Source organism: Talpa europaea (assembly GCF_964194135.1).
Source record: "Talpa europaea genome assembly, chromosome: 13".
NCBI classification, from domain to species: domain Eukaryota; kingdom Metazoa; phylum Chordata; class Mammalia; order Eulipotyphla; family Talpidae; genus Talpa; species Talpa europaea.
In genome coordinates this window covers 8725496-8736546 of record NC_140080.1, presented here as the reverse complement: position 1 = coordinate 8736546, position 11051 = coordinate 8725496, and positions in this window count along the sequence as shown.

Below are 11051 nucleotides of genomic sequence, written 5' to 3'. Positions count from 1 at the left end.
TTGGTGGCCAAATAAGTACATGGACTATAGGACTAGATAAAGTAGATGACGTCTGATTTTCTAGGCCATTGTGTAAAATCCTTACATTAGGAAATGTAAGTAGTCTCTGCTTTCTACTACATTTAGGAGCTTATATTTTAGTTTGTTGTTAAGAAGATATCTCTACACATATTTTCCCTCCTTTTCCCTCCAAACTTACTGTTAACTAGTTCTGTTTATCGAACTGGCTGAGTAGTTTTTACCTTAGGTGATATGTTCTAGTTAGTCCCTGAGCCTTGAATTCCCTTCCCCCAAATATTTCTCTCTCTGTGACAGGTTTTTTTGTTACTGAGGTCTCATTAGATACCCCTTGCTCAGAAAAGCCTGATTCAACACTCAAAGCTAACTAAGCCAAATCACCAAATAACCAACCAAAATAAATGTAAATACCTACCACACGCCAAGCCTTCAAGAAATTCAACCCACAGGAAAGTTGAAATGTCCGTGCACTTAGCATTGTTTGATTTTCTTTATAGCTTTCATTATTTACTGACATTATCTTTTCTATTTATTTGTTTCCTGGTTTACTTTTTGCCTTTATCAGATTGAAACTTTCTTGGAAGAAGAAATTTTGTTTGTCTTTGTTGTTATCTGGCCAGATCCAAGAAGAATGTTTGATAATGGAAGATAATCAGTATATAACTGTCACATAATGGAAAGAAGGAAAGAATAAATTCGAAATAGGAGTGTTTTCATTTTTAGTGGAAAGCATCAGTGCACACAAAAACACAAGGATTTATCTTCTGAACTTTCATTGGGGAGTCTGCTCTTTAGAACTTGAATCACGACATTGTGATACCATAGGCAATGTGTTTGGTAGCTCCTTAAACACAGGGCAGGGCTTTGATAATACAGGTATCACCAGCACCTCACACAGCTCCTGTTATTAAGTGGAACAAATCAAGTCAAAGATCAAATAAATTTAACTTGATTCTCAAACTCCATTTTCTTTTTTATTCAGTTTCATGCTTTGCCTTGATATAGTACTTAGTTGTTCCCCCCCCCAGGGGTTACAAATTTTATTTATTTTTTAAATTTTATTTTTATATTCCCCATACAATGGTAAAACCCTGATTTTGACCCCAATACCTCCTTTCCTTGCCCCCCCATAGTGTGTCTCTTGTTCATAGTTGTTTGTTGATTTTGATTTTTTCTTTCTCATAGTTATTCTTTTTCCTGGTCCCTTATTTAGGTTTTCTAGATTCCTGCTATGAGTGAGACCATCCGGTATTTTTCTTTTTCTTTCTGGCTTATTTCGCTGAGCATGATCCCTTCCAGCGCCATCCATGTCGCTGCAAATTGCATGTGATTATCTTTTTTGAATGCTGAGTAATATTCCATGGTGTATATGTACCACATCTTCTTGATCCAGTCATCTATTTTTGGGCATTTGGGCTGTTTCCGTATCTTAGCTACTGTAAACAGTGCTGTTATAAACATAGGGGTGCAGGTGCCCTTTTGAATTAATGTTTCTGTGTCCTTTGGGTAAATACCTAGGAGTGGAATTGCTGGATCATATGGAAGCTCTATCTTTAGTAGGCTGAGGAACCTCCACACGGCTTTCCATATTTGTTGGACCAGTTTGCACTCCCACCAGCAGTGCAGGAGCGTTCTTAATAATAGTTGCCATGTTTGAAATAGTTACTCAGTATATAGGTGCTTATATCCTTTATCATATTAATTCCACTGAGACCCTTTGAAAAAGGGTTGTCATCCCCATTTTAAAGATGACACAAGCATCAATGAAGTGATTCTTTGGGATTGGATCTAGATTTAATCTCCAAAATTTATTATCTTAATTTAATCGGTTGCAGGACCTGTTATTACTCGACAAAAGAATTGTAACGGACTCAACTGTTAGCTTATTTAAATTCTTTCATCTCAGATTCTGCTATAAGCTCATGCTTTTCACAGCTAATATATGTAAGTGAATCTGTTCTTAATATCAGCAGATACTTGTAAATTTTGTTATGCACCTAAACTACTATCATTATTTTTAGTTTGATATGATATATTTATATCTTTTTGTAATTGTAGAAAATGTAATGTAACCATTATGAGAAAGTCAAATAGTATTGAGAATACAGAGAAGAGAACACAGCTTTAAAAAATCATTAAGACCCACTTTAAAAACACATGGGAATTGCATGCACATTTATTCAAGTAATTTCAAAGAACTAAAGTAGAGTGCTGTGTTTTTTAAAAATGCTTTCTTCTTTTTGCTACCTTTCAATTTTTTTACAATGGCACAGCTTCACTGAGGATCAAAATGTCGACAGTAGACAGTATCCTTGGTTCCTCTTCCCCTACTCCCCAAATCCTTTCCAAATCCTTTGCCACTGTCCAACGCTAAACCTTTAGAAACTGGAAATCCAAGCTACTGCACTTCATATATGTATAGATATGTGTGTGTGTGAGTGTGTATGTGTGTGTGCATATATGTATTTATATATATTTTACCAATTTCAAGTCATACTTTAAAAATATATTATCAGGCAAACCTTCCTAAAATACCCAAGTTTTATAGGCTTAAATTCAAGCATGTCAAGCATTCAGTCAGACATTCTACGTCTTTCACAGCTTGGACACAACCTACTTTTTCACCACCTCCCCACCTCACAGGCTCTATATTAATTCAGACTATTCTATGCAAGCTTTCTGTGCTCATTAGTACCTAATTAAAAAAAATCTGTTCTAAAGTTTTAGTATCCTTTCACACTCAAATATCATCTTTTCCTGAAGGCCCCTCTGACTATCCTATCTAATCTATATCTGCTTCTTGCCATTATCGTCCATTGAATTCAATCATTCCAAAAATATATTCATTGAGTGTTACATGCTAGACACTATTCAGAGTACTGAGTATATGTCAGGGAGTAAAACAGATGTAATTCTGTCATTCCATATTAGTTCCCCTGGATATGTAAGGAATGTGTATAATATGGTATAACGTGATAAGTGTTTTCTTTTTTTTTTTAGAGTGTTAGATTGTCACCCTTTGACAATTATTTTAATTAAACAGTAGGCAAATTTAAGCTGATAACACATCTTAATGAAAAACAGCCAGAAAAATCCATTTGAAAAATTAAGGAACAACAGAGACTTGAATCTTTCAGTCTTTCTAATGGAAGGAAAACAGTTCCATCTATGCTCTGAGTAACAGTACTTTCCAATTAAAAAAGACTAACATCTTTCCCCACGAGAAACTTCTCTTTTACAATGGCATCATGTTTTTAAAGGATGGGGCTAAAGGAGGAATTACACATACATGATTAAATTTCTTGTTTGTTAAATCAACCTTTATTGATAAAATGGAATTCAAGAAATGTTTGGCTTGTTGTGTGATGCAACAGATAAATAGCCCTTCAAGTCATGTTGTGTTTGGACTTGGGTTGGGACAGGGAGAGCAGCAGCCATGTCAGCTCCATGCTCAAATGTACACATGATTATGGAAAATAATTTCAAAATCTTTACAAAGCCAAACATTTAGTAAGTTACTGCAAACTATCTTAATGTTCTTGGCAGTGGGATTGGCATTGTTGAAAATGGTCCCCTCATTTAACTGTCTTTTATGTTGTCCTCTCCTTGTTGCCACGAGTATTGCAGGTAATACAGTATATTCATAAGAATATCAATCTTGGGGCTAGAATGTCTTGATTCTTTGCACCTCTTTTACAAGTCCTTACATTTAAATTCTAATTGATAAGCAGCAGCTTCCTACACATAATAGGAGACTGCCACATTTTTGCTATCATGATTGGCTGGGCCTGCTGCTGTTCCTATTAAGATATTCTGAATTCCATTTTATCAATAAGTGTTTTCTTAAAGAAGAATGTTGGTAGCTTATTCAGACAATTGTGAATATTCTGCTTTGGTCCTTCAGTCAAAGTTGATAAATAGTCTCTGAAAGATTAACTGTAATGTAGATTCTAAAACCATGGATTTCATTCAAATGAAAGAGAGGATATTAGGGTTGTAGGTGATTCTAGCAAATTTTAATAAAATGATAAACCTATTCTAAGTCTCAGCAAGCTCTTTCTGTCAGGGGCCACTTGGTAAATATTTTAGACTTTGTAGACTATAAAATATTTCCCAGAGTTTTTCAAATCTGTGCCATTTCAGCACAAAAGCAGCCTGTGTTTCAAAAACTATTTATGAACAGCAAAATTTGAATTTCATATCATTTTCATGGGTCACAGAACATATTCTTCTTTTGACTTATGTATTTTTCAACTGAAAATGTAAATGCCATCCTTACCTTGTGGACTAGACAAAATCATGCACAGGGCCAGATTTGGCCTGGGGGTTGTAATTAGCCAAACTTGTGTACCACTGAAGTACTGAGATTAGGAAAGACATGAACCAGATTAGGGAGTGAGCACAGGGGTATTAAGGAGAAAACATTCAATGTAGAGGGAACAATTACTGCAAAGTTTCTGAGAAAATGGCATGCCTAATATATTTAAGGAACAAATAAAACTGTGAAGGAGCAGGTTGTCTGAGAGAGGCAGGTGAGGGAAGAGAACTGACTAGAGGCCATTTAATGACTTCGGCATTAACTTTAAATGAAAAGTTGAGCCACGGGAGCACTATGAGGAGAAGAATAATATAATTTATCTATTATCACAGATGACAACTGTAGCTTCATAAACTTAGAAGAAAGGTTTAAACTGAGAGAGCCAACTTGATGGGGGTGTCGTGTCGGCAAAGATTCTGAGACACAACATTTTAGCCAGCAACAGTTCTGAGATGAGTTAGTAATGCCTGTTCGGGTGTTATCCAACAACACTTCTACAATCAATCAGTAATGCCTGTTGAGGTGTGAGGCCCGTTGGTTGCCATGCATTTGTGGTCCTCATTAATCTAAACTTCACCTGTCCCCCTCTCAGACATACTGAGCTTTCAGTTGGTTACATGACATATTCAACATTATTGTCCAATTAATGGTATGACTTCTGATTCTCAGATTAGTGATTGGCATTATGCCTTGATCCTTCCTCCTCCCAGATTTTACACTTAAGGCTTAATACTTAGCTTTCCTGGAGAAGCTAAAAAGGTCCTAAAATCAAATCCTCCTGAACATGGAGGGGCAGACCCTCCAGGATATTCTTTTTTTTTTTTAATAAATTTTATTTTTATATTCCCCATACAATTGTATTCCCCTTATTTTGACCTCAATCCCTCCCTTCCCCGCCTCCCAACCCCCATAGAGAGTCTCTGGTTCATAGTTGTTTGTTGATTTTGATTTTTTTTTCTTTTAGTTATTCTTTTTCCTGGTCCCTTATTTAATTTTTCTAGATTCCTGCTATGAGTGAGACCATCCGGTATTTTTCTTTTTCTTTCTGGCTTATTTCGCTGAGCATGATCCCTTCCAGCTCCATCCATGTTGCTGAAAATGGCATGAGTTTATCTTTTTTGAATGCTGAGTAATATTCCATGGTGTATATGAACCACATCTTCTTGATCCAGTCATCTATTTTTGGGCATTTGGGCTGTTTCCAAAGCTTAGCTATTGTAAATAGTACTGCTATAAACATAGGGGTGCAAGTGCTCTTTGGAATTGATGTTTCTGTGTCCTTTGGGTAAATACCTAGGAGTGGAATTGCTGGATCATATGGAAGCAGTATGTTTACTGGGTCAAGAAATCTCCATACAACTCTCCATAGTGGTTGGACCAGTTTGCACTCCAGCAGTGCAGGAGAGTTCCTTTTTCTCCACATCCTTGCCAACATTTGTTGTTGCTAGTTTTTTTAATATGTGCCATTCTCACTGGTGTAAGATGGTATCTCATGGCAGTTTTGATTTGCATTTCCCTGATAACAAGTGATGTTGAACATTTTTTCATATGCCTGTTGGCCATTTGCATTTCCTCTTCAGAGAAGTTTCTTTTTAGCTCTTCTGCCCATTTTTTGACTGGATTATTTTCTTTGTTTGTGTTGAGTCTCATGAGATCTTTGCAGATTTTTGTGATCAGTCCTTTATCATTAGTGTTGTGTGCAAAAATGTTCTCCCAGTCGGTCCTCCAGGATATTCTTAAATTGAACTTCCTTTGCCTGTGATTGCTGCAATTAAACAACTCCATCTATAAAATTCAGCTTAAAATTGTTACCAATGTTATCTCATAAGTGCTACTTATGTGAACTTAGAGCAAAAGGAAGGAAGGACTGGAGGTTCCGAAATGCCCAATGATCAGTTTAAAACCACCATGCTTTCTGTGCATTGTGGGGAAGAGGAGGAGTAGCTTAGGCCGCACCACTGTGATGACTCATGAAATTTTTATTCTTTTCAATAAGAAGAGCTTTAACAATTAGGCTGTGTTATAATGAAATGTTCATTTGTCCAAACTCTGATTCCTGGTCCATCAATACCTCTTTGTGAGAGGTACATCCCTAAGAAATGCCTTTGTCTTGAATGGAATGCAACCAGAGGCGTTTAGTGCAAGGACTCCGAGTAAAGCAGCCTGACATGAACAAAGGGGCCTCAGAAAAGCTCAAATTCAAATGTATAGATAGATTTTGTTCTGTGCCACTTGCTATTCATTACCTGACTAAACGGTTATCTTAAAGGATTAGGAGTAAAGCCTCACATTTTGATAGGATTCTAGAGAAATGTGTTTATACATCCCCAAAATTAGTGACACATATTTCACATGCTCAGCCACAATGTAAAAGACCTTTGCAAATGATTTTTTGGTTGGAAATTTTAAAAATATTTCAATTGTAAAGCTATCTTACAATTTCATGTAGGCCATGCTTCCCCAAAGATAGTTTTTGCTTACATTTGATAAGAAGTGTTCACTTTTTTCCCATATGTTTCTAATGCAGCTAGAACAACTGGGGTGCATTTTAATTACTTTCTTGCTCTTAAATGCCTCATCTCCTCTCATTAATATCTAACATTTAGGGAATGTCAACAAAAGGTTGGGTTCCTACTAACCGTGACCACAGTCACAGTGGGCTCCCATTTTCAACACTAAAGGAAAAAATACGTATTTATAAAGAATTAAACACTGCAGAAAATGAAAGCAGCATGATACAAATCTTAGGGGTTTACCTCACCTAGGAGTTGATTCTGGGATTTTTTTGTACTTTGAAGTAATTAATTTCTGAATGCCACTGACGGTGTTACAGGAGGGGATGGTACCAGGTACCAGGGTTGGCACTTAAGTGAGTAGAGTTATGGAGACTCTCAGGGTCCTGGAGGTGGAATAATAGAGGCCCGGCCAGAAACAGGGACAGCGAGAAGACCTCAAAACATCCCAATTCATTTCATTGATGTGTCTGTTATCAGTTCACCCCAGGAGTCTTTGTCCTCATTCTACTGTCTTCCTCATTTCCAACTCATGTCAGATTATCTAATGGGATACTAGGACCTTTGGACCTTTTTTTTTCCCTCATGGACAATACTTAAGTTCTATTTTCCTGCTCTTAGAAAGATGTCCCACTTTTCATGGCAAGCTAAACCCTTGATTCAATATAATCCACCTGCTCTGAAAAACTCTGGTTTCTCCAGTCTTAATTTAATGCTGTTCTTGAAATTTTTATAGGAGGTGGGACACACTTCAATTCTGACCTTTTGACATAGGAACATGTGTACTTTATTGTTTTGTTTCCTTAATGAGTTGTAAACTACTTGACAACAAGAAGACTATCTCATTAAAATGTATAGCTCTAGATCTAACCACTTTCCCAAAGCACTTTATAAATACTTGTAGAACAAGTACATGAAAAAATGAGGGTTCATCGTATTTCTCGTTCTAATTTTTTGCCCTTTTCAGATAATTTTTTTTGACTGTTAGCAAGATGTTATAGGAGAAAAGGAAATTAAGAACCAAGTACGAGGTCTCTATGGAAGTTCATGTAAAGTGGAAGTGATTCTAAAATAATGAAGAAAAAATGTGTGGCCTTCATCAATATACATTATGTGTCAGCAATATTATCCAAAGAGTTGATTGTAGTGAAAAGTTATCACAGGTTAAAATAAGCTTATTTTAGTAGAGCCTTCTGTAAAGTTTATGTAAAATCTCATGCCAGGAAGAATGACCTAAACATAGATCATGTTTTATTTTCACAGATAATTTGCTTAGGGACACTGAGCAATTGCTGCGCACATGTAATAATTTATATGGTTGTAAGAAGCCCCCAGCACGCAAATCTGTTGTTTCCTCTGCTACCATGATATTGAAATTAATATGCATTCTTTTTTTTTTTAATTTTTAAAGATTTATTTATTTATACAAGCACTGGGTACAGTCAGAAGCATGGGAAGGTGAGAGAATTCACCAGAGCCGGGAACAGAACAGGCAGACAAAGAACACTGCCGAGGGGAGCAGCGGGTGCGGCAGGAGAGGTCTGTTGCACCATGTGGGACCCTTGCAGGCAGCAGGGGATGGAACAAGCACTGCAGAGGCTGCGGGCAGCTTCGCAGCCCAGCAATCAACCGCTGCACCACCAGGGAGGCCCTCACTATGCATTCTTTTAGGTTACTGCTATATCTACTAGGAGAGAGAATACTGGAATGTTGTGTCTTCTCACTTGCGAGTGCCGGAGAGAGCTTTCTACACACTGCTCTCTCAGAATCCTTGCAAGAGTAGGAACAGAAGACAGGTTGTGTTTTAAAAAGAGAAATGAACCAAACCACAGAATTTGAAGTTTATCATAATGGCACCAGCTAGAAAATATTTGTAGAATTTCAATGTTTGTGGACACTGAAGAGTAGTCTCAATTATTTAGGGGCTTTAACTGGTTGTCTGTAAAACTGAAAAATGTAAAATTCTAACTTTATAATTCTATGCTTCTAAGGGATACTGCCACCCAATTTTTAGAATAATTGACAAAATAAAAAGAAAGTTCCAGACTATATCATTAGAAGATTGCTGGGGAGGTCTCTTCAGAAAAGAAAAAAAAGATGGGCAGGGAGAAACATTTATAGTTACTAACTTGGAGTAAGAGACACTGGGGTCAGGATAAGTGTCTACTAACTTTACCCAATTCACAACTTTGCTTAAAACTGGTAAGAGAGAGAACTCAGGGGTTATAGATAATTAAACAATAAACACAACATTCCATGGCCTGAGAGCAATTTGAATCCTGAAAAATTTCTGAAATACTACATCTGAACTACAATTATACTGGAAATAAAAGAAAATAAAATGCTAGTAGAGCTCAGATTTTGTAACCACATTCATCAGCCGGCTGAGGTTTGAGTTACAGAAATGTGTGCCAAAAAGCTAGTTTTACAAAGAATATAATAATGACTAATAAATATTAGTTATTCTGCTGCTTGGCACCGACTTAAGTACTTTTTAAAATTTTCTTCACTACTCTTTGAGGTAAATATTTACTTTTAGCTCCACTTTATCAATAAGGAAAGTGATGTATGATAGATAGTTAAATACCTTGCCTTGAGTAAACAGTCCAGCACAGTTGGAAACAAGGCAGCATAACTCCCAATCAGAACTCAGCTGATATCCAAGAAGCTCTATTGCATTGGAAACAACTATTTTAACATATGGCAAAATAAAGCCTTGAAAAGCTGACCAGTATCTAAAGAGATCACTTGGAATGGCAGTAAGCAAGCAGCTTCTCTTCACCCCCAGGTATCCACAGTTTCCTGCCTGTTATTGCTAATATACATTTCGGTCATGGCACATTCAGGGCAAGGCAGATGTGGTTCAGGAGACATAATTTCTGAGAGTGACATTAACTTCATGTAATCTCATGAATTAGCTTTAGATGCTATTGCTGAGAAATTAGCTCATATCAGGCAACAGTTTTATATATGTCTTTGTGGCACATAGTTATATTGGGTTGTCACAAAAGTCATGATGTATTTTTCTATTCAAAAATGTATCATAACTTTTCTGAAAACCCAATACATGTCCTATGTCACCAAATTTCTATCTTAACAGATAATTATTTGATTATTTGACCATTTTATATAAATCTCTCTTTAGTTATATGGTGTTCAGCTTAATAAATCTCTTCTTGAACAGGCTTTGGCTTTTTAAAAATATTTATTTATGCATACAAGAACTGGGGTACAGGCCAGAGATGTGGGGGGTGAGAGAATTCACCAGAGTTAGAGTGGGGAACAGAACAGGCAGGCTGACTGAAATACACTGCTGAGGGGAGCAGCAGGCGAGTCAGGCGAGGTCTGCTGTACCGTGTGGGTCACCTCCCTGGCCAGGGATCGAACTAGTGCTGCAGTGGCTGCAGAAGCTTCATAGGTTGTGACTTAACTCCTTGCACCACCAGGGAGGCCCATGCTATGGCTTTTGTTGCAATTATTTGTTCCTGATTTGAATCTGTAAACCCCTCTTGCATTTTCTTCACAAACAGGCACCCACTTTCACTCCCTATTCCCAGAATGGGTGTGTCTTTGAGCAGACTCTTGCCTAAGAATATATCTGAATTACAAAACCATGAGGAGGTCATTGCTTTTGTTACCTGGGCAACTGCCTTTTTTCAACATGACCCCAAAATCAGCAACCCTATGAACATATCAAAGAATGCTATTGGTCAACAAGACCATTTCTCTGGCTAGAGTTCAGGATGGTGTTTCAGAGATTAATGGATTTCCTGTGCCCCTACAGCTTGCTTAAATTAGGTTACACAGTGCTAGCATAAGGTATCAGCCACACCTTAAGTAAGTCAGATTGTTCTCCCAGTCGGGCAAATGCATACCTAGATGAAGAAAGAATATGCCTAGATGGTTCAATTTATGAGACAAGGAAAAGGACTTCTCTGGGATGTTTCTTCACCTGGTTTTACTTTTGTCTAATATCTAACCTTTTTAGGAAAAATGAAGAAACACTGAAAAATACAAAGCTCTAGAAGAAGGGGAAACTTAAAGATACATAAGGATAATGGGTACCACGTTACCAAAAACCAAGAGCTGATTCTTTGAAAAGACTGATAGACAAATCTTTGCAGAATTACAAAGAAGAAAACAAAAAGTACAAATAAATAAATCAGAATGAAAGAGAAGGTACAACAGATATTACAGAAATA